Source organism: Triticum aestivum, chromosome 7B (genome assembly GCF_018294505.1).
Source record: "Triticum aestivum cultivar Chinese Spring chromosome 7B, IWGSC CS RefSeq v2.1, whole genome shotgun sequence".
Classification (NCBI taxonomy): domain Eukaryota; kingdom Viridiplantae; phylum Streptophyta; class Magnoliopsida; order Poales; family Poaceae; genus Triticum; species Triticum aestivum.
Genome location: NC_057813.1, coordinates 376,316,591 through 376,341,947, shown reverse-complemented (window position 1 = coordinate 376,341,947; position 25,357 = coordinate 376,316,591).

Sequence of the window (25,357 nt, the reverse complement as noted above, 5' to 3'; positions counted from 1 at the left end):
TGAGACTCCCATAATTTTCAACAGATGAGGTTCAAGTTGGATAGCCAAGATGATGCAACCAGACAAGCTTGCACCCATGTTTTCAAGTCTGCTCTGCGACAGTATCGGTATAACTTGAGGAAAACTCACTTTGAAGGCAAGGCTAACAGTGAACTTTCCCAAACATCTCCAGTGGAAAATATATCGGATGAAGACTGGAGGGGCCTTGTTAAACACTGGTCTGATCCGAAGTATCAGGTACATTATATATATGTGATCAGATCACATGTTGAAGTCCTATTTACGCATGTGCCACACAAATCTATCTTCTTGTAGGTGAACTGTTCAAAGAACAAGGCCAACCGTACGAAAGTGAAATTCCAACAGACGACAGGATCTCGTAGCTATATTGCACACTGCGAGGCTCTTGTAATTAGCTGTGTTTCACTCTTTTCGCTGTACCATATTATCAGATCTATATTGACTTGTTCGAAATGCAGAGGAAAGCCCGCAAGGACCAAAAAGTACCTGAACCAAATGCTGTGGAAATCTTCAAGGACTGTCACACCAGCAAGAAGAAGGGCATGACTACACCAGTCAAAGCCGCTGTTGTAAGTCCTTAATCCTCATGCCTTTTAACTACTACTTACTCTGACTTGTGCCTTGAACTGCATGGTTTGCAGCCAATGTCTATTACTCTTTTCAATTTTATACACAATTGTCTTAGCGTATCATTGCACCTTACAAGGTTTAAAAGAGAGGAGTGATGTTCCTTTGATCTTGACCCGTAATCTAGTTCCGTGCTGGACTTGCCCACACAACGTTACAATTGCATGTTTGTCTGTTCTCAGTTGTTTTGTGATATGAATGATGTCATACTATGCTTACCGTATTATAAACTTCGTCTCTTTATCCTTAGCCCTCAATACAATGTGAAGAAATAGACAATACATTAGCGATGGTACATGGTCATATGTTTGGAACCTGGTTTTATTATGTACTTTGCAATAAAATACAACTAATATTTTACATGGGTTCACCAGAATAAGTTCTGTATATAGACCAAAGCTATTTTGTTTGGTTTTGCTGCCTCCTTAATATCTTCTGTTCTGGTACTACTAATGTAAAACCTCAACTTTTCAGCGAGCTATGGAAAAAATGGTGGAACCGCCACCTTCTGAAGGTGGCGAGGCAACTATAACCGCAATGTCAGCTCTTGCTGCAGTGGGTCAGTACCTGTCCACTAACAGTGCCAAAAGCACATTCCTGCGTAATACCGGGTTGGTTGTTAAGGCAATATCGTCCAAACTGTCTCATGATCAAGATATGCAATCTTAGAGCAATGTTGTATCTGCGCTCCAGACACAAGTCCATTCCCTAACAGAGACCCTTTGTGAAACAAGGAGAGACATTGTTCGATGTCGTCAAGATATGCATGGTTTTGAAACCAGACTATCAGACATTTGCTATGTTGTTCAGGAGCCTAGGGGAAATGAAGGCGAGGGTTATGGTGCTCCATCGGACAATACAACATGAAAACGTAACAGTCAGGTCAAATGAACTGAGCTTGTGCACTTCTGGTGTTGCATTTATCTGCTAGACTGTTAAGTTTTATGCCAGCCTTCCTTTTGTCATATAGTTTTAATTTGTTTTGGTGCGATACAAAATTTATTCTTAACGTGCAGCCACCGGCTGAAGAAAACAGCAAGCCATTTTTGTATAGTGTAGGGTGTTCCCTATATTTGCACTCGTGGCGATCTTTGATGCCGAGTGGATGTAATCTGTGCAATCGCCTTAATAGCCTAGCGTTAGTTTCGGCCTTATTTATTTCCTAGTCTTCTTTTTCCCTGGTTTGCTAGTGGCCGCAACTACCATGGGCCATATATGGGCCGTAGGATCCATGGGTCTCCTACGGGCCATAGGATCCATGGGTCTCCTACGGGCCATCAATAAATGGGCCTCCAACAGGGCGGTAGAATCGGTGGGCCTAGGGCCGTCGGATAAATGGGTCTACATGGGCCGTAAACGGGCGTAATTGGTATTGGCCCAGCACGGTAACGGGCCATTAACAGGCCATAGGACAGCAAAGGCTTAATTCTATCACAGGCATAACGGGTCGTTAATGGGCCAGAATATAGGACAGGCTGGAAACGGCGCAACGGTTAACAGGCCAGAAACGGGCCGACTCTTGCCATGGGCCAAATTTGGCCCATTAGGATAACAGGCCAGTAACGGGCCGACTCTTGCCATGGGTAGAATTTGGCCCATTAGGGGAATAGGCCAGTAATGGGCCAAAAGTAATCGAGGGCCGAAAAAGAGCCCAAGAACGTATGGGCCGTCAATAGGCCGAAAGCTAACATGGGCTGGAAACGGCCCATGTAAATCACGGGTGGTTAACGGGTACAAAGAAAATTACTGTCCATTATGGGCTAGAGTCACTGTGGGCCTGTAAAGGGCCGAAAGATACGAAGGCCTCATATGGGCCGAAAGATGTCGTGGGCCATACATGGGTCGAAAGTGAAATGGGCTGGTGCTATATTCGATGGCCCACATGACGTTGTTGGGCCGATTTCCTTTAGGGCCTAACGGGCCGTGAGTTAACGGGTCATAAAATGGGCTATTTGCAAAGAGACTGTTAACAGGCTTTTCATGGGCCAGCCCGTTAACTTTTGACCAAGTCAAACGGGCCGGCTTTGTAAGCTAAATGGGCCAGTGGTGGGACATGGCACGTGTCGACATATCATAGGCGCCTATCTGACCCACTGACGAGCTGACACCTGTTTTGTCTGGCCAATAAGAATTTTACACATGGAAATTTCCCATTTGTCGGGGCTGTTAACGGGTTATCGGATCCAAAACCCGACCCGGTAGCTTAATGGCGTTCCGTTACGATGGATGCCACGTGTCGGTCACCCTTGACGAAAGCACTTCTTTGACGCGCGATTTATCGTCATGGAAGTGGACACTTCCGTGATGATAATTTTCGTAATGTCATAGAACACTTCTACGACAGCACATGTATGATTGTCTTGATTCTGTCATACAATCGTCATGGATGTACATGCATGACAAAAAACACGACCTACTGTGACAAACACGTATCATCACGGAAGTGTATTTTTTGTAGTGTTAAGAGGGCCTGAACCTGGGTAAACATTGTGTCCCTTCTCCATAGTTACCATTAATCCTCAGACGCACAGCTTGGGCCCCCCTACCCGAGATCTGCCAGTTTTGACACCGATAGTGGTAGCTCTGGACTTGTCCCGACAGCTATCACTACTTTTAGTTGTTAATGCACTAACAGGTTTGGGTATTTGTTCTGAGTTGGCCACTGGCCTATATGCATGAACCACCACGCGGGGATAGTTATGGGCACTCGACGTTGTAGTATCAGCTGAAGCTCTATCAGACGTCCAGTTCAGCATTGTGGCATGGTCGTATCATGCTAACAAGGTGGCGTTGGTATTCACCCTGTACACAACGACCCGGAGTGCAAAGGGCGATGGGCCCAAGACCCCGGAGCGCTTAGGATGTAGACCGGAGGGGACCTCTCTACTGAGCCTAGGTAGGGCTGCGACGTGTTGATCCTCCGAGGTCGGGCATTGACCCAGGAAAGTGTGTCTCGCCAGAGTAATCAAGCGTGTTTGAAAATGTGGTGCACCCCTGTAGGGAAGATTATCTATTCGAATAGTCATGTCCACGATAACGGATGTTCAAATCTGTATCCCGACCTATTACTACTAGAAATGGATACTTGAGATATGTGATGGATATGATTGCTACAGGATTGCTTTCTCACAGGGAGTCGAGAAAGGATCTCCGGGTGTTAGTTCTACAACATGTTTATTAATTATAATATGCTATTCTATACTCTTTTGAATGTTGCAAGATGTTTGAATGTGCTAGTCTTCGATAGGATAGACTTTCCCTTCTCCTCTGGCATTCTGCAGTTCAGTCCACAAATACAGCTCATTCCTTTGATATTGATGCATACTTAGTATAGATCTGATGCTTGCGAGTAGTTTGGATGGGTACTCATGGTTGCTTTGCTACCTCTTTTCCCCCCTTCTTTCTTCTTTCCGGTTGTTGCAACCAGATGGTGGATCCCAGGAGCCAGATGTTGCCACCCCCGTCAATTACTACTACTAGCCCGAGGGTGCCTACTACTACGTGGAGACCGCCGACAACTAGGACTAATTAGGAGGTCCCAGGCAGGAGGCCTTGCCTCTTCGATCGTGCTACTTTTGTGCTAGCCTTCTTAAGGCAGTCTTATTTAACTTAAGTCTGTACTCAGATATTGTTGCTTCCGCTGACTCTTGTGTTTCGAGCTTATGTATTCGTGCCCTTGAGCCCCTAGCTTGTAATATGAAACTTGTATTATTTTAATTTGTGTATAGAGTTGTGTTGTGATATCTTCCAGTGAGTCCCTGATCTTGATCGTACAAATTTGCGTGTATGATTAGTGTACGGTCGAATCGGGGGCGTCACAAGTTGGTATCAGAGCCGACTGCCTGTAGGATCCCCCTTCCAACTCCTTGGCCAAAGTTGAGTCTAGTCTTTGAAAACTGATTTACTAACATGGATGTGTGGCTTACGGGCCCACATCGCCAATGGGTGGTATTAGGATCTTTTACTCCTTGTCTATACTTTGGGACTCTAATCTCTATTCTATTCGGGTTCAATGATTTTGCTAACTCTACCCTAGGTTCTCGTGATCACATCCATCCAGAGATTTGTATTACGCCCCTTTTTGAATTAAGGGCCAAGTTCTACTTCACAATATTCACTAATCGCAGGAACCCCTTATCAAGGGCACCCTGCATCGACACCTGCAGATTCCTCGCTCCAACGGTTTTCTCCGACGCTTATGTAGCCTTTACTATGTCCCATTGTAGTTTCCCTCCATCGGGTGCATGCGTGCCACCTAGTATGTCTGGGATGTTTCTCTTGTCTGAACTCATACGAACAACGTGTAATTGGCCTCGCATAGTATGTCTTCAATGAATACTGCTTTGTACATACTGCGCCTTTGCTCGCTATTCAGTTTACATCATGAATGACTTCATGCACTTGCGCCAACCCTTGCTGAACTACCTCCATGTTACCTTTAAGCGGGATGGTTAGACCTACTGGTTGTGTCGTGGTGGCAACGCCCCACCACCGCCTGAGTACATGGCTGGTATGATCCAACAGTTTGAGCTGAACTACTAGTTCATGGAAGGAAAGATGTCTCAGTTTTCTCGTCCCAACTTGAACCAGTAGCCAGCCACTATGACACTAGACGACTTTGCACGTCTCAACCCAAGCATCTACCGCGGCTCAACTCAGCCACTTGATGCAGATGGCTGGCTTCATGACATCACTTTCGAGCTAGAGTCTGCTAGTGTAGCCCCTGCCATCTATGTCACCTTGGTGGCATATGATCTGAAGGGTCCTGCTGCTCAATGGTGGGACAGCCACAGGCGTTCACTACCTGCTGGAACGGTCATCACTTGGCTGGGTTTCCAAGCTGCCTTTTGTGCCCGCTTCATTCCTCAGGGAATTATGGACAACAAGAAGCGCGAGTTCCACAACCTCACCCAAGGCAACAAGACTGTGGATGCTTATCGGCGGGAGTTCCTTGACTTGTCCTGCTATGCTGAAGATGACATTGCCACTGATGCGCGTAAACAAGAAAAGTTCTGTGATGGACTTACCTAGTGTTCCATGGGAGGATATATCTATGGACTTTGTTTTAGGATTACCTCAAACAAAGAAGGGGAGGGATAGCATTTTTGTTGTCGTGGATAGATTTTCGAAAATGGCACACTTCATACCATGTCATACAAGCGATGATGCTGCTAATGTTGCTGATTTGTTCTTTCATGAAATTATTCGCTTGCATGGTGTGCCAAATACAATTGTTTCAGATCGTGATACTAAATTTCGTAGCCACTTTTGGAGATGTTTATGGGCTAAGTTGGGGACTAAACTGCTTTTTAGTACTACTTTCACCCCCAAACTGATGGAAAAATTGAAGTAGTTAACAGAACATTGTCTACTATGCTTAGGGCTGTTATGAAGAATAACAAGAAAATGAGGGAAGAATGATTGCCTCATATTGAATTTGCTTATAATCGTTCGCTGCATTCTACTACTAAGATGTGCCCTTTTGAGATTGTGTATGGTTTTCTACCTCGTGCACCTAATGTGTTGCCTCTTCCATCTTCAAAGAAGGTTAATTTTGATGCTAAACAACATTTTGAATTGATCTTAAAAATGCATGAGTGAACTAAGGAAAATATTGAGCACATGAATGCTAAATATAAACTTGCTCGAGATAAGGGTAGAAAATGTGTTGTCTTTGCACCTGGAGATCTTGTTTGGTTACATTTATGTAAGGATGGATTTCCTGATTTGCGCAAGTCAAAGCTAATGCCATGTGTTGATGGTCCTTTTAAGGCGTTAGATAAAATAAATGATAATGCATAGAAACTTGAGCTGCCTGCAGATTTTGGGGCTAGTCCCACTTTTAACATTGCAGATTTGAAGCCTTATTTGGGTGAGAAAAATGAGCTTCCATCGAGGACGACTTCATTTCAAGAAGGGGAGGATGATGAGGACATCAATACCATCATTACACCCACAACCCCTACTGCTATACATACTGGACCAATTAATAGAGCTCACACACGCCAACTAAATTACCAGGTACTTTCGTTTCTTGGTGACAATTCTAATGTTCATGAGAATATGATGCTGCCTAAATTGGATACATTTGTGTTGATTACTAATGAAGGGCCTAGCATGGACAAGAGGGATGAACACTAGGGCAGGATCAATCATGGAGATGAAGGCGCGCGCGAAGGGATCCAGAATGGCGTTTCCAGTGCATATTTGAGCATTTTGAAGCCTCCGTGACGACCTACAAGGACATGGACAAAATATACAAGATGCCCCTTCATAAATTTCATCCATAGCTTATTTTAGGTGATACGCCACATTATTTTTGGGCCAGGCCCATGTAATTTCAAAATACAACTTCCTAGGCTGTTTTTAGAGTCCGTATGTGTGGGGAAACAAAGTTAGGGTTGGTATCGGACTCCTCCTACAAGGGGTCACGAAATTCCCCCTACTCCTCCATATACAACCCTTAGGGTGTCGTTTAGACTTTGGGTTTTGTTTGGATTAAAGTTCTCCATAGTTGCAACTTCGTGTACTTCATTTGTGTTCAACGACCAGACCACGACGTCACAGAACCCCACCTTCATTAATAAAGCTTTCCTCTTATATTCACAATATCCATATTGCAATTTCAGTTTCTTGCTTGTTCTTCGTTTGTGTGTAGGAAACAAACCCTCGTGGTCAGGTTGATCATGCTCCTGCATAGTCAATAACCTCTCGGAGTTGGTTTAGCGATTTCTAAGGTGCGATATCCTCGCCCGTTCGTAGTCGGATCCTCAAAGTCTACTCCACCAAAAATGACAACCACCATCTCATCGAAAGACGGGACACCTTCACCTCTATCATCTTAATACCAATATTCATACTAAACACAATCATTCACTAGTACCTCCCACATATTACCATCTTTATATCGCAAAACTATTGCAAGGAAACAAACATATCATATCCAGTGATCTACAAGTTTTATGTAGGATTTTGTGACTAACCATGTGAATGACCAATTCCCAATGACTCTCTAAATAGATATAAGTGAAGCAAGAGATTTTTTATACTTTCTACAAAAGACCATGCTCTAACAAATATAAGTGAAGCAAAAGAGCATTCTACAAATGACAGTTTTCCATGTGAAGAGAATCAGGCAACCCAAACTTCAAATGATATAAGTGAAGCACATGAAGTATTCTATAAACCCAAACTCAAAAGATTTAAGTAAAGTGCAAAGAGCATTCTATAATTTAACCAAGCACCATCTCATACCAGCATGGTGCATCACTAAAATAAAAATAAAAAAGCACATGACGCTCCAAGAATTTACGCATATCATGTGAACAAAACAAAAACTGAAACATACCGATACTTGTTGAAGAAAGATAGAATGCCTTCCGGGGCATCACCAAGCTTAGACGCTGAAGTCTCCTTGAATATTTACTTGGGGTACCTTGGGCATCCCCAAGATTGAACTCTTGCCTCTCCTCCTTCTCCTCATATCGAGACCTCCTCGATCTTCGAACACTTCATCCACACAAAACTTAACAAAACCTTTGTGAGATCCGTTAGTATAATAATGCAAATCACTACTTTAAGCATCAAAACAGAATCTGTCAAAAACAGGATAATGTAGCAATCTGAACATTGACCATACTTCTGTAAATCCAAACATTCAAAAAAATTAGGATAAAATAAACAATTTGTGTGGCAGTACTATGTAAACATTTTAGAATTTTTGCATGCTCTACTAAAAAATGTAAATTACGCGCTACAACAAAAGTTCCTGTTTTCACACCGCGCATACCAAACAAGCAATCTAGTCATCCTAAAGGAAAATCTTGGCACAGTACTTTTATAATACAATGGATTTATATAAGGGGAAATGAGAAACTTCCATGAAAAATTCTACATTGTTTCCATGAGCATGAACACAAGTGTTCAAGGTTGACCCTCACTTCTCCAATTCATAACCTTCCAATCGCTTTTCTTCTTGAAAAAGTTCTTAAGTTCCCTCTATACTTTTTTTGTTTTTAAACTTTATAAAAGCACACAACAAAAGTAAATGACTCTCTAAAACTTCCTGGTTGTCTCCCTGGGAGCGCTTACTTTAAAGCCATTAAGCTAGGCATAAAGTGCTCAAGTAATTGATCCACCCAGATCCCAAGGTATATCAAAGCCAATTTTAATTAACAATGATTTTTAATTTAGTAGCGAGCGCAAAGTAACATATATCACATAATGATGAAGTCTAACTCTCTTCCTATGCATCGGCATGTCATAAAAGAACAATTAATGCACATCAAGTAAAGGCCAATGCATATCATAAGCAATTTCTTACAATTTTATCGTGTTGGAAACATAGAGATGCAGAGATGTAGTTCCTCTCTCCTAATAATTGCAAGTAGGAGCAGCAAGCACATGCATATTATATTCATCAAAATTATCATGTGAAATAGTAAAACGCAACCCATCAATATAATCCTTAATAGGGCAAACTTCTCTGATATCGTGTAGTTGGGAGAATTCAAACAGATAATAGGACTATCATGTTTGGGTGCAATAGTGCTACTTCTTGAGCTTGCGTTGGTTTTTCCCTTGAAGTGGAAAGGGTGATGCAACAAAGTAGAGATAAGTATTTCCCTCAGTTTGAGAACCAAGGTATCAATCCAGTAGGAGACAACGCACAAATCACCAATACCCGCACAAACAATCAAACAACTTGCACCCAACGCGATAAAGGGGTTGTCAATCCCTTCACAGTCACTTGCAAAAGTGAGATCTAATAGAGATAGATGAAACTAAACGAAAGATAAAGTAAATATTTTTGGGTTTTTTGGTTAATAGATCGGAAAGTAAAAGATTGCAAAATAGTAGATCAGAAACTAATATGATGGAAAATAGACCCGGGGGACATAGGTTTCACTAGAGGCTTCTCTCAAGATAGCAAATAATACGGTGAGTGAACAAATTACTGTCGAGCAATTGATAGAAAAGTGCAAAGTTATGACGATATCTAAGGCAATGATTATGAAATATAGGAATCACGTCCGTGTCAAGTAGACCGACTCCTGCCTGCATCTACAACTATTACTCCACACATCAATCGACTCCTGCCTACATCTAGAGTATTAAGTTCATGAAGAACATAGTAACACATTAAGTAAGATGACATGGTGTAGAGGAATAAACTCAAGCAATATGATGTAAACCCCATCTTTTTATCCTCGATGGAAACAATACAATACGTACCCTACTGCCCCTATTGTCACTGGGAAAGGACACCGCAAGATTGAACCCAAGGCTAAGCACTTCTCCCATTGCAAGAAAAACCAATCTAGTTGGCCAAACTAAACCAATAGTTTGAAGAGAATTAGAAAGATATCAAATCATGCATATAAGAATTCAGAGAAGATTCAAATAATATTCATAGATAAGCTGATCATAAATCCACAATTCATCGGATCTCAACAAACACACCGCAAAAGAAGATTACATCAGATAGATCTCCAAGAACATCGAGGAGAACATGGTATTGAGAATCAAAGAGAGAGAGAGAGAGAGAGAGAGAGAGAGAGAGAGAGAAAAGCCATCTAACTACTAGCTATGGACCCGTAGATCTGAGGTAAACTACTCACGCTTCATCAGAAGAGCAATAGAGTTGATGTAGAAGCCCTTCATGATCGAATCCCCCTCCGGCAGGATGTCGAAAAAGGCCCCTAGATGGGATGTCACGCGAATAGAAGGTTGCGGTGGTGGCAAAATGTTTTCATGGATGCTTCTGGTGGTTTGGGGATATATGTGAATATATAGAACGGTGAAGTAGGTCGGTGGAGTCACGTGGGGCCCACAAGGCAGGGGCGAGCCCTACCCCCTGGGCACACCCTCCCCCTTGTGGACACCTCGTGGCTCTTCCGGCTTGATCTCCAAGTCTCCTGGGTGTCTCCTGGTCCAAGAAAAATCATCGTGAAGGTTTTATTCTGTTTGGACTCCGTTTGGTATTCCTTTTTTGTGAAGCTCAAAAACAAGGGAAAAACAGAAACTAGCACTGGGCTCTAGGTTAATAGGTTAGTCCCAAAAATAATATAAAATAGCATATTAATGCATATAAAACATCCAAAATAGATAATATAATAGCATGGAACAATCAAAAGTTACAGATAAGTTGGAGTCGTATCAAGCATCCCCAAGCTTAATTCCTCCTCGTCCTTGAGTAGGTAAATGATAAAAATAGAATTTTTGATGTGGAATGCTACCTAACATATTTATCCATCTAATTTTTCTTTATTGTGGCATGAATGTTCAGATCCATAAGATTCAAAAAAAAATTTAATATTGACATAAAAACAATAATACTTCAAGCATACTAATAAAGCAATCATGTCTTCTCAAAATAACATGGCCAAAGGAAGCTATCCCTACAAAATCATATAGTATGGCTATGCTCCATCTTCATCACACAAAATATTTAAATCATGCACAACCCCGATGACAAGCCAAGCAATTGTTTCATACTTTTGATGTTCTCCAACTTTTTCAACTCCACACAATACATGAGCGTGAGCCATGAACATAGCACTATAGGTGGAATAGAATATGGTGGTTGTGGAGAATACAAAAAGAGGGAGATAGTCTCACATCAACTAGGCATATCAATGGGCTATGGAGATGCCCATCAATAGATATCAATGTGAGTGAGTAGGGATTGCCATGCAATAGATGCACTAGAGCTATAAGTTCATGAAAGCTCGAAAAGAAAGTAAGTGGGTGTCCATCCAACTCGCTTGCTCACGAATACCTAGGGTAATTTGAGGAAGCCGTCATTGGAATATACAAGCCAAGTTCTATAATGAAAAATTCCCACTGGTATATGAAAGTGACAATCATGTTGCTACTTTGAAGCACAAGTGTGGTAAAATGATAGTAACATTGCCCCTTCTCTCTTTTCCCTCATTTTTTGATTTTGGGCCTTCTCTTTTTTTGGCCTCTTTTTTTCGTCCGGAGTCTCATCCCGACTTGTGGGGGAATCATAGTCTCCATCATCCTTTCCTCACATGGGACAATGATCTAATAATGAAGATCATCACACTTTTATTTACTTACAACTCAAGAATTACAACTCGATACTTAGAACAAGATATGACCCTATATGAATGCCTCCGACGGTGTACCGGGATGTGCAATGAATCAAGAGTGACATGTATGAAAGAATTATGAAAGGTAGTTTTGCCACAAATACAATGTCAACTACATGATCATGCAAAGCAATATGACAATGATGAAGCATGTCATAATAAATGGAACGGTGGAAAGTTGCATGGAAATATATCTCAAAATGACTATGGAAATGCCATAATAGGTAGGTATGGTGGCTGTTTTGAGGAAGGTATATGGTACCGGTGAAAGTTGCGCCGTACTAGAGAGGCTAGCAATGGTGGAAGGGTGAGAGTGCGTATAATCCATGGACTCAACATTAGTCACAAAGAACTCACATACTTATTGCAAAAATCTATTAGTTATCGAAACGAAGTACTACTCGCATGCTCCTAGAGGGATAGATTGGTAGGAAAAGACCAACGCTCATCCCCGACCACCACTCGTAACGAAGACAATCAATAAATAAATCATGCTCCGACTTCATCACATAATGGTTCACCATACGTGCATGCTACAGGAATAACAAACTTTAACACAAGTATTTCTACGATCCACAATTACTCACTAGCATGACTCTAATATCACCATCTTTATATCTCAAAACAATCATAAGGAATCAAACTTCTCATAGTATTCAATGCACTTTATATGAAAGTTTTTATTATATCCCTCTTGGATGCCTATCATATCGGACTAAATTTGTAACCAATGCAAATTACCATGTTGTTTAAAAAGACTCACAAAACAATATAAGTGAAGCATGAGAGTTTAACAATTTCTATAAAATAAAACCACTGTCGTGCTCTAGAAAGATATAACTGAAGCACTAGAGCAAAATTGCCTAGCTCAAAAGATATAAGTGAAGCACAAAGAGTATTCTAATAAATCACGACTCATGTGTGTCCCTCTCAAATGGTGTGTGAAGCAAGGATTATTGTGGCAAACTATAAAGTAAAGACTCATATCATACAGGACACTCCAAGCAAAACACATATCATGTGGTGAATAAAAATATAACCTCAAGTAAAGTTACCGATAGACGAAGACAAAAGAGGGGATGCCTTCTGAGGCATCCCCAAGCTTAGGCTCTTGGTTGTCCCTGAATATTATCTTGGGGTGCCTTGGGCATCCCCAAGGTTAGGCTCTTGCCACTCCTTATTCCATAGTCCATCAAATCATTACCCAAAACTTGAAAAGTTCACAACACAAACCTCAATAGAAAATCTCACAAGCTTCGTTAGTGTAAGTAAATAAATCACCACTTTTGGTACTGTTGTGAACTCATTTTTTATTTATATTGGTGTAATATCTACTGTATTCCAACTTTTCCATGGTTCATACCCCCCAATACTACCCATAGTTTCATCAAAATAAGCAAAGAACACACAGAAAACAGAATCTGTCAAAAATAGAACAGTCTGTAGCAATCTGGAAACTTCGAATACTTCTGTAACTCCAAAAATTCTGAAACATTAGGACAACCTGTACAATTCGTGTGCCAATCTTGTGCAAAAAGAATCATATAAAAAGCACGCTTCTGTGAATTATGAAAATTATTTTCCTGGGGCAAAAGTTTCTGTTTTTTAGCAAGATCAAAACAACTATCACCGTAAGCCATCCCAAAGGTCTTACTTGGCACAAACACTAATTAAAACACAAAAACACATCTAACCAGAGGCTAGATGATTTATTTATTGCAAACAGCAAGGAAAAATATCGGGTTGTCTCCCAACAAGTGCTTTTTAAAAGCCTTTTAGCTAGGCATTGAGCTTTCAATGATGCTCACACGAAAGACAAGAATTGAAGCGCAAAGAGAGCATCATAAAACATGTGACAAACACATCTAAGTCTAACATACTTCCTATGCATAGGAATTTTATAAGCAAACAAACTATGAAGGCAAGCAAAAACTAGCATATGCAAGGAAGAAGAAAGAGATGCTAGCAATCTCAACATGAAGAGAGGTAATTTACTAACATGAAAATTTATGCAACCATATTTTCCTCTCTCATAATAATTACATGTAGGATCATAAGCAAATTCAACAATATAGCTATCACATAACATATTCTCAACATGATCCACATGCATGCGAAGCTGACACTCTTCCAAAATAGTGGGATTAACATTAACTAAAGTCATGACCTCTCCAAACCCACTTTTATCAAAAATTTCATAAGATTGAACATTCTCCAAATACGTGGGATCTAAAGTTGACACTCTTCCAAACCCACTTTCAATATTATTGCAAACGTTATTATCAATCTCATATTCATCATGGGGCTTAAATAAATGTTCAAGATCATATGAAGAATCACCCCAATTATGATCATTGCAACAAGTAGTGGACATAGCAAAACTAGCATCCCCAAGCTTAGGGTTTTGCATATTTTTAGCATAATTGACATCAATAGAATTTATAATAACATCATTGCAATCATGCTTTTGATTCAAGGAAGTATCAAGTATGGGTGGAATAGAAACAATATCATGTTTAACATAAGGAACTATAGCAAATTCATATCCATAAATATTGGCTTCATGTCCATAAGAATAGCAAGCATCATGTTCATCAAGGGATATTTCAATTAAATCATCGGAATAATAATTATCTATAGATTCATGCATATCATTATTTTCTTCCAAAGCAACGGTCAATCTCTCAATAAACTCCATAACATAGGCATTATGAGCATAGTTTTCATAGCAATATTTAAGTATGTCGAAATTTTTAGATTTGTATAGAATAATATCATACTTTTCAATCAAAGAAGCAACTTCATGGGCACCCTTAAAAGCAACAAATTCTTCAACTTGTTCGATATCATAGTAACTATAAACACCCTTTTCATAAGAAGATAAGATTTCATTATCATTAAACTCACATAGCACTGGTACGTGTCGGTGCTATACAAACGTTTTTTAACCCCTTTCCGCGACGGCGTTCGGAACCTTCGCCAACTAAGTGACTGCGATAGGGGGGGTCCTTCCCACACGACCTAGAAACCATGGGGGATATGCCCTCCTGTCACACACGCTGCGTGTGCAACCGGCGAGCACTCAAATATGGTTATACGTATAGTAGTGCTAAAATATACAATTATACAGGCGAAATCGTTTCCGGTCGTAAGTACATCCCACACAGCCAGTCCCTGCTAAACATTTCCATTCGTATGTACATTCCATACAGTCAATCCAAGCAATACGTTTCCGTTAGTATGTACATCCCACACAGTTAATCCAAGAAGTACCTATCGCACACGTTCGTCTATGACCAAACATTTGCGATGCGCACAACATCACAAACAATCCACAATTTTGGAGCATGTGTGATAAAGTGTCCATCACAAACATTTATTAAGAAAGAACTTTGTGCGATGTTGTTGTTAATCGCACATGTTTTTTCTTGGTTGATCGTGTGTGCAGTGGAGATTGATTGCACATGTAGTGGATCCTAGAAATATGTGATCTCCACGTCTATTGCAGACGTTTTGCTTTCGCAAACCGTGTGCAGTGTAATCCCTAATTTAAAAATCACATGTTTTGAATTTCAAAGTAGGCAATCACTTACTTCATATCCAACCATGTTTATTACAAATATAGGTTCAACCACAAATGCATAATTCGATGCACAGGTACATATACTGAAGAACTACAGAAGCACCAAGTAAAGAATGATGAACCACAGTTGTACTAAAGACTATAAAGAGAGAGGTGAAAGACATTCTGGTTGCTGGAGAAGGTGAAGCGGAATGCCCATATTGTGCCCTCCTCCATGTGTAATGCACGCACGACTCTAGGCCAACCCCTTGTGATGGCTGCACGCCCATCCTTCACTATCTTCATTACGACTTCTCGATGCTCATTGTAGTCTGGATAAAATACTTTAACCTTCATTGAATGTCCATCAATCATGTACTTTGCGAGGTAATATTGAGTGAACTATTTCGGGAACCACTACGAACAAAAAAAATTCAGACATTGTTGTCTAACAACTCATTATGGGCAGTAAAAAGAGAAGGTTGCAGAGTTTCTAGTTACCATCCTGTAGCTCATTGTTGTGTTGGATAGAGCATAAACAAATAATTTTCCTGCCACCATTCATATATTTTTGCTAATAATCCTTATCAGTTTCCTCACTTGATGCTTGTTCATAAATATCTCATTGCCCCATACGCAAAAGGGGTCGATGCGTGGATCCTTGCCAAGGGCATATGTACCTACAAGCAAAAAGTCAATATTATAAGCTAACAAGTGTCCAAGACTGGATCTATATGCACTACATTATGGAACGACGGGGGGAGTACAAGCCGAGGGATGAAGCTAATCTCGGCTGAAAATGGTGGCCACTCTTGTTATTGTCCTGCATACATAGTGGAAAGGCATGATAAGTACATCAACCTTAACATCAAACAAATGTAGCAAAGATAAACAACATCATCTCCAAATGATAGCTTGAATGTGTTGGTTTCAGCATGTTGTTAAAGCAGATATAAAATGGAAGGCAACGTTATCGACAGCAGGCTTAACAGCCATCAAATATTGCAATTCAAATTGGTATTGTTGAAAATGAATAGAAAGTAGGTAATGCTTAAATATCACACTGAATAAATGTGTAAAACTGAAATAAAGGGCATGTGTTAACTACACCATGCATAACTGGAACCAAATATAGCCGATCAAACTGGTATTGATGCAGTCGAGCGGCACAGTTCCGACTAGCACATAATGAACAACACATTGTGAATGACTGAAATAAACAAGGCATAAATGATTAGTATAACAACTAAATATAGCCATTGAAAACTGGACAGAGTCTCACTGCAACCCACCTAACAAGCAAATACAGATAATTAGGGCATATGCTTGAAAACTGGACAAATGCTCACTTCAACCAACCTAACAAGCAAATACAGATAAACAAGGCATCTGCTTGAAAACTGGACAAATGCTAAAAAAGCAACCTAACAACCAAATACAGATAAACAAGGCATCTGCTTGATAACTGGACAAATACTCACTGCAACCAAACAAAGAACCAAATACATGTGAACAAGGCATCTGCTCGATAACTGAAAAAATGCTCACTACAACCAACCTAACAACCAAATACATATAAACAAGGCATCTACCCACTATAAACAACCAAACATAGCCATTTGTGAAACTGAAGTGGACAATTCATACTTAAACATCACATAGCCCTGTTGAACAATACATTTTTGCATAATTGAAATAATTAAACACGACATAGTTAAAGCACCGCACGATAAATGCTACTAGAACAAAGGGTACGGGTTGGCAAGCTAGAAAAGGTAAGATTTGTTGATAGGATGTTGCCTCACATTTTTATGGACGGAATCCTTCCAGTTGGAAGAGCACAGACCAATGGTGCACTCGCTGATGTCACAGATGGGTTGTTCACCTTGGAAGAACCTTTGTGGGTGCCCTCCTCGTGGTCGTGGTCGTGGTCAATGAGATTTGACTTGGCAATTGAGGATCCCAAGCCGCCGTCGTAGAATGTGTCCTTCATAAATGACAAAATGGGCTCGATGGCATATAAGGATCGCAAATCCTTGACCACTTGGCGGAGGAGATCAGCAGCAGGGCCGTCGAAGAGATCGACGGCAGTTGAACCAGAGGGGTTGGGGATGGGCCACTTAACCTGTGACATGGCCCGCGTGAAGCCGTCGCTATCGATGAGCATGATGTCGTAGCCAGCTTTCCTGAGATACAGTAATAGGCTAGCCTGCTGACATGAAGCCTTCGGCATGGCAACATAGTCGACGTCTTCACCGGCTTCCGCGGTGACGTGTTGCTCCGGGATCTACAGGTCGGGGAGAACGGGTGCCACCTTGCCAAGGCCCGCCGGAGAGGCCATGATAAACCTCTTCCTGGCCGAACGCTCGTCGGGCTCCCCGGGATATGTGGTCGAGCTTAGGCTACGACATTCTAGAGCAGGGGATGTGGATCTGGCGGGGAGGGACACTGCAGGCCTCATCTAAAAACTCGGGGGAGTGGGGCGATGGTATGGGAATCGCTGGGTAACCTGAACTTTATTATCTAAGCTAGGAGGAACGGGCAGATCGGCATGAGTTGGCAGTGGCGCCGGCGCCAGGCACGAGCTAGGGTTCAAGGGGGGAGGGGGCCGGGTGGGGGACTGTGGAGGGGGGTGGTGGTGTTTGAGGATACACCGCGCCTACTGAAATTTTTAGTAATGGTAGGTGGAGATGGTGGTGTATGAGGGAGGGCGACGGTTCAAATGCCTCGGCTACTGCAATTTTACTATAAGGCCGGTGCTGGAGGAGTGTGGGCGACGGTTGAAGTACGGCAGCTACTAAAATCTGGGTAAAGGAATTGATGCGCGGTGGGAGTGCCCAAGATCACACACGGTCCAATAAGAATATGCGTGTATGATAATAAGGAAAAGTGGCGAAACCGCAGATTTTTGCAACGCTCAAGGCGGGTAGTCTATTTTTTTATTTCTAGCTAGCTGGTATATCGCACACGGTTCGTCCTAATTTCTAAATAAACTTCCCACCTTTAGCTTGCGCGGGTGGTGATTTTACAGCGCACTTGCATCGCACATGGTTAAGCCAGTACCTCCACCCTTTGCTCACGCTTGCGCACTCATGGTGATTTTACACGCACTTGCATCGCACACAGTTGAGCCAGTACCTCCACCTTTGCTCGTGATTGCGCAATCATCGTGATTCATAGCGCGCTTGCATCGCACACGCTTAAGAAATTATACCCGTGTCCGTTGAGCGTCATCAGAGTCTTTGCAACAAAAAAAATTAGAGAGGGTCAGAAGACAGCCACACCAGCATGTGGCCCAAATATATATGAGTGAAAAGGGTGGTCTATGATGTTCAAAATCCCAATGCACAACTTTGACTGTGCGGGCCCACGGTTGGGAGCGTCGTCGAAGATCGATGAGAGGGGCCAGAAGTCAAGAACCACCTGGAAAGTGGACAAATATATGTAGGAATATTGGGTGTGATGTTTAAAACTTTAAATACACAATGAACAACTTTGGTTGCATCTGCCTCACAAACCCGAAAGCACCCTTGGATATATCTATAATGACATAATGTCATAGCTAGCTAGGATGCTTGGCCCACCACCTCCCACTTCATGTCAGTGGGGCGGATGCACGTAATGATACTTTGGTCATACATGCATGTCGCCATGACCTACTATAAGACGGACTAGTGAATCTATCATTTGGTTAAACCACAATTGTTGTTGTCGATAAACCGCTTGGGCCAATAGATTGAACCATCATAAAAATCGCACGAGAGGGACCACAAAACTAGCACCTCTTGCATGCGGCCCAAAATGATGTACATTGGAAGGGGTGTTGTGTGTTTTCAATATAGAATAATGTACAATTTAGATGTGGTGCCTACCTCTCGATACAGACAACAACCATGAAGGCAAGGTAGTTAAGGACGAGATACGCAGGGTATGATGTAGGTTGAACCCAGCAATCCGAGCATGTGGGAGGGAATCCTGACAATGCATGAGCTCGAGCTTTGGTTGAATGACATGTGACGGTGACCGGCCCTAACACGAACTAGGAGGAATCCATTCATGGCCAACACATACCCCTCATTATCGCTCAAAGGGATTATATATACACTCGGGGAGCCCACAGATATGCGTATCGTCACAAAAAACTGCACAAGGGAGACGTGCTCGATCAGAAGACCCTGTATACATTGCATGCGGCCCAAAAATATGTATGGGTACGGTGGTGTGTGATGTGTTTAAATCCCAAATGCACAACTTCGATGGGCCACCAACTAAATTACAAACCGAATACCGCACCCGACTCCAAGCCTGGTTCAATACGTACGATTCGGTTTCCCAACTTCGAGGTGGCGGGGGGGGGGGGGTCGTCCCACGCATTTGCTCAAACTTCATTTGGTCTAGCATGGCACACATATCAATAGGAAACCATCATGGTCAAAACCTTCTCGTTGTTGGGTCAAAGGGATAGATTGTGTGGGCCCCCTCATTGTTGGTAAAGGATAATATATATACCTCGGGGAGCCCACAGATGCAGCATCTATAAACCGCAAAGGGGAGACATGCTCGATTAGAACACCCTGCCCGCTATACCCTGCATGCGACCTTACGGTGGTGTGTAATGTGTTTAAATCCCAAATGCACAACTTCGATGGGCCACCAACTACATTACAAACCGAACACCATACCCCACTCCAAGCCTGGTTCCATACGTACGATGTCGGTTTCCCAACTTCGAGGTGGCAGGGGGTGGGGGGGTCATTCCACGCATGCGCTCAAACTTTATTTGGTCTAGCATGGCACACATATCAATAGGAAACCAACATGGTCAAACCCTTCTCGTTGTTGGGTCAAAGGGATAGATTGTGTGGGCCCCCTCATTGTCGGTAAAGGATAATATATATATACCTCAGGGAGCCCATAGATATGCGCAGCATGTATAAACCGCACAAGGGAGACATGCTCGATCAGAACACCCTGCCCCCTATAACCTACATGCGACCTGAAAAAGGTTTATATAATCGCCATGATAGGTCACTATAGAGTCAACCATTCTTTAATTTTTTAGAGCAAAAAATAACCTATAAAACATAGTCTACAAATTAGCAAAACAAGGATCCCAAGGTTTATATAATCACCATGATAGGTCACTATAGAGATATTTATCTCTTTATCACTATAATGACCGTGTCATAGCATCTAAATGAAGCTTGAGATATGCAACTTCCCACTAGGTCACCCATCCTTGGACTACTCCAGCCCGAGCACGCTTAACTTCTACGTTTTTATTCGACTAGGCTAGCGGATGGGAAGCCGCACTTTGCCGATAGGAATTGCCTCCTTGCCTTTAAGGCATTTCGCGCTGGTCACCCTATGGGACCTACTCCCTCCTATCACGCACATTCGTGCTTTTAGAAACTGTGTGCGATATTTACATGGCCGGTGTATCACCGCCTAGCCTTCAATGAGCACTGACGCTGGTAGCGGGAAAACGATGGGAGAAGAGGCGGGAAACTGATGAGAGGAGTGGCGGGAAACGATAGCATGTTTAGAAAATGTACTAGAGAAGGAAGCGTGAGCTAGCATGATGCATGCCCACAGTGCTTACCCATGTACTGCATGTGTTGTCGAAAGGGCTAAGGGTTGTCGTTTGATCTGGGCACACGTATGATCTGTGGGGATTGGGTTCTAGCCAATCAGAGTGCACGACTCAGATCACGCGCGCAGCAGGGGGGAGGGGGGCATCGTCCATGGTTTGGTAGGCACATGGCTTTCATGAGTGAACCGTGTGCTATTTGAAAACATTTCGTGAGAATAATCTCGGTTTTTAAATTCCCGTAAATCCAAAACTCACCCGAAAATTGTGAAACTTGGCATGGTGTCACGACATGGCACATATATGTCGAGGAATTTTTTTCGTCCATTTTGGCGCAAGTTTTATTACAAGCCTCTTAGAAATCGGAGCTTCTCTCAAATAAGCCTCATGGTTCCGATAGGGAAACTTGTCCCCCTTGTGGGCGAAACGATAATCACCACCTCTTTTCGCCTTGTATTTTCTTCTATGGGCAACATGGAACGACAGGATATCCGTGCTAAAACTTAAACTTATTCAAGGTTCATTTGGCCTTTTTATACACTAATTGATTTTCCTAGGCATTTAATGTCCATAATTCAAATTTGAACTTCAAATACATGATCCAATTCACCAAAATGGCTAGAAAAATTATACATGAGTCCTTGGGTGCATGTTTAGGTCCCATGCCAGGATGGGAATGAATTACAACCGTACCAGCGTCCTGGCTCGTCCTCAAACATTTGGAATCTCGGTTTTTAAATCCCCGTAAATCCTAACCTCACGAGAAAGTCATGAAAGTTGGCATGGTTCCAGGTCATGGCGCATATATTTTGTGGTAAAAACATTGTCCAATTTGGTCCAAGCTTTATTACAAACCTCTTACAAACCGGAGCTTCTCTCAAAGAAGCCTCGTGGTTCCGATAGGGAAACATGTTCCCCTTGTGGTGAAACATAATCATTGCCTCTTTTCTCCTTGTATTTTCTTCTGCGGGCAACATGGAACGACAGGATATCCATGCTAAAATTTAAACTTATTCAGGGTTTGTTTGGCCTTTTTATGCACTAATTGAGTTTCCTAGGCATTTAATGTCCATAGTTCAAATCTGAACTACAAATACATGCTTCAGTTCATCAAAATGGCTAGAAAAATTATACATGTGTCCTTGGGTACATGTTTAGGTCCCATGCCAGGAATGGGAATGAATTATAACCATGCCGGCGTGCTGGCTCGTCCTCAAACATTTGGAATCTCTGTTTTTAAATCCCCATAAATCCAAAACTCACCAGAAAGTCATCAAAGGTGGCATGGTATCACGTCATGGCACATTTATGTCGTGGTAAAAACATTGCCAATTTGGGCCAAGCTTTATTACAAATCTCTTACAATCCGAAGCATGTCGCAAGAACCCTCATGGTTTCGATAGGGAAACGTGTCCCCTTGTGGGCCAAACGATAATCGCTCCCTCTTCTAGCCTCGTATTTTCTTCTACACGCAACACGGAACAATGGGAGATTCACGCTGAACTTTCAAATTATCCAGGGTTCGTTTGACCTTTTTTATTCATCAATTGAGTTTTCTATGCATTTAATGTCCATAATTCAAATCCGATCTACAAATACATGCTCCAGTGCACCAAAATGGCTAGAAAAATGTGCATGTGTCCTTGGGGTGCATGTTTAGGTCCCATGGAACAAATGAGAATGAATTCAACCGTCTTGCCGTCCTGGCTTGGGCACAAACATTGCGAATCTCCGTTTTTAAATCTCTATAAATCCAAAAATCACCATGAAATCATGAAACTTGACATGATGTCACTACATGGTACATATAATTGTCCAATTTGGGCGAAGCTATATTACAAGCCTCTTACAAACCGAAGATTCTCACAACCCTTGTGGTTCCAGTAGGGAAACATGCCCCTCTTGTGGGCGAAACGATAAACGCTGCCTCTTCTCACCTTGAACTTTGTTTTCTACAGACAACATAGAATAACAAGAGTGTCGTGCTGAAATTTGAAATTGTTCAGGGTTCGTTTGGCCATTGTATATATTAATTAAGTTTTCTACGCATTTAATGTAGTCCATAATTCAAATTTAAACTACAAGCACATGCTCCAGTGAAGCAAAATGGGTGGGAAATCGTACATGTGTCATTGGGTGCATGTTTAGGTCTCATTTAAGGAATGGGAATGAATTACAAACTTCCCGACGTCTTGAAACATTGAGAATCTCGGTTTTTATATCCCAGTAAATCAAAAACTCACCCCAAAAACATGAAACTTGGCATGGTTTCATGACATGGCACATATATGTCGTGGTAAAAAAATCATCTAATTTGAGACAAGGCGCACACATTAATAGCCAATGAAGTCATTTTTGAAACAAATAGATGACGCGTTAATATCACAAACGGTTGTATTATATGAACCGTGTCAAAATGTAACCATACTCTGTGGCGTGCATGTATCTGTTTGATTAGACGGGACGAGCGCAAGAAGTCCGCCGTGCAGGCTCGATGGGATGCGTGCAAGCAGTCCGCCGCGCTGGCTCGACGGGACACGTGCATCATGTCCACCTCGTAGGCTCAACGGGACACATGCAAGCAGCAAGGCCGCTCATGCTTACCGAGAAGCGAGCTCTTTGACCTCCATGCACCAGCCGCCGCCCGCCTCTCTCACAACTTCTCCATTAATGGGTAATTAAAGCACCTGGATGGAGGGTGTTTGCTTGTGATCCCATGGCAGCATTTGCTTTGTTCGTGTTTTCAACTCCTATTCTGGCCTAATTTAAATTTACACAAAGGGCAACGAATAATACGACGACAAATAAAATGTCAACGGATAATACAACAACAAATTTACAATGGCGCAAATAATAATTGTCTTACATATTCCGAATAATTTAAAATGCCACATGCGGCAAAGCTCGAAAGACACGGGGGCAAGAGAAGAAGGAAATCGCAGACAATGATCTGGGTCGCTACTATCTCTACTCTTTGATCGATCACTGGGCGACGACATCCTCCAGCTCCTTCTTCAATTCCTCACGACTTTGCTTGAAAGCAGCCAGGGATTCCTCCACCTCCTGCTCGTGCTCGATCTGGAGCTTCCTCAAGTCACCATTAGTTCCTCGATGACCGCTGTCAGTGTCATCCCCGAGGCACTTCTCTGCTCATGTAGCATCTTCCAGTCGGTGGCCTCCTCCTCCTTCTTGGCGAGCGCCTTGAGGAGATTCGCATTGTCACCCACGAAGTCAGTCGCCTTGTCAACCGAGGCATCGCTGATCTCGAGCAGCTTCATCAAGCCGTCGACCAGCTCCTGCTGCTTAATGAGGCCAGTGAGAATGTCGTTGTCGCTGGCCAAGGACTTCAGCAACGCCAGCTCGTCATGATCGTTGATGCAGTGAGTGTGCTTGTGAGAGCCCTCGCATGCCCGTGAGAGCTCGTTCGAGGGTTCTGCGGTGCGTCAGGACATCTCTGCTGTGGTTGCCGCTTCGTGGCAGGACCTCTCTAGTGCTTCCGTGGCCTTGGTCTTTCCTGCCTTGTTATATGTCCACCCAAAACTCCTCCTACTGGTCATGGCGGAATGACTTGACATGAAAGACCAGTTTTGTGGGTGATGAGGAGAGGAACTGTGAAGTAATTTTCGAGTGGGTAGTTTTTATAGCCCGATGCTAAGTGTGAACACATATTAGTTTGATCCGTGTGAGCACATATTAGTTTGATCTGTGTGAACAGATTTGCAATTACTTATTGCGTTGTAATATGCAATGTGACGAGAAACAAACTCAAAATTGATTGATGATTTTGGGCGTACAAAGCCCCGTTTCTGTTATTCTGTCTCATCGCAAACAGTTTTTTTGCATAAACCGTATGCCACGCATCAAAAGCCCGAAACGTGGGCCCTTGTTCTCGGATGTACGTGTACATGTCTGCCCACTATCACACATGGTCATGATATCACCATCATGTCCTATGGATGCATTGTCGCGTCTCCCACGGGGTGCCAGAAGGTTGACCACGTGGTTGCTCGCCGTTGAGGCAGCCGCGACACGTTCTACTCGCGTCCGTCCGCGCGTTTTGCTCACGTTTGAGGTGGTCGCGGCACGCTCCGCTCTGGCGTCCCTGCGCGCTCTCTACTAGTCGTTGAGGCAAATTTACAATGGCAACGGTTAATAATTGTCTTACATATTCAGGATAATTTAAAATGCCACATGCGGCAAGGCACAAAACACTCACGACCTACTTATGCATACAATTATAATAAAATATAGGCTAAAAGGCTGAGCCGGCGGCCTTTCAACGATGGTCTTCTCGGACTCCATGATCAGCATATCACCCTTGCAGCCGTTCACTATGTGTAACTTACTAATCATCGCACACGAGTACACGCAGACGCATCGTGTGCGATACTCCTAGCCACCGCAAGCAATTACTTTGCATTTTTCAAAGTTTTTGTACGA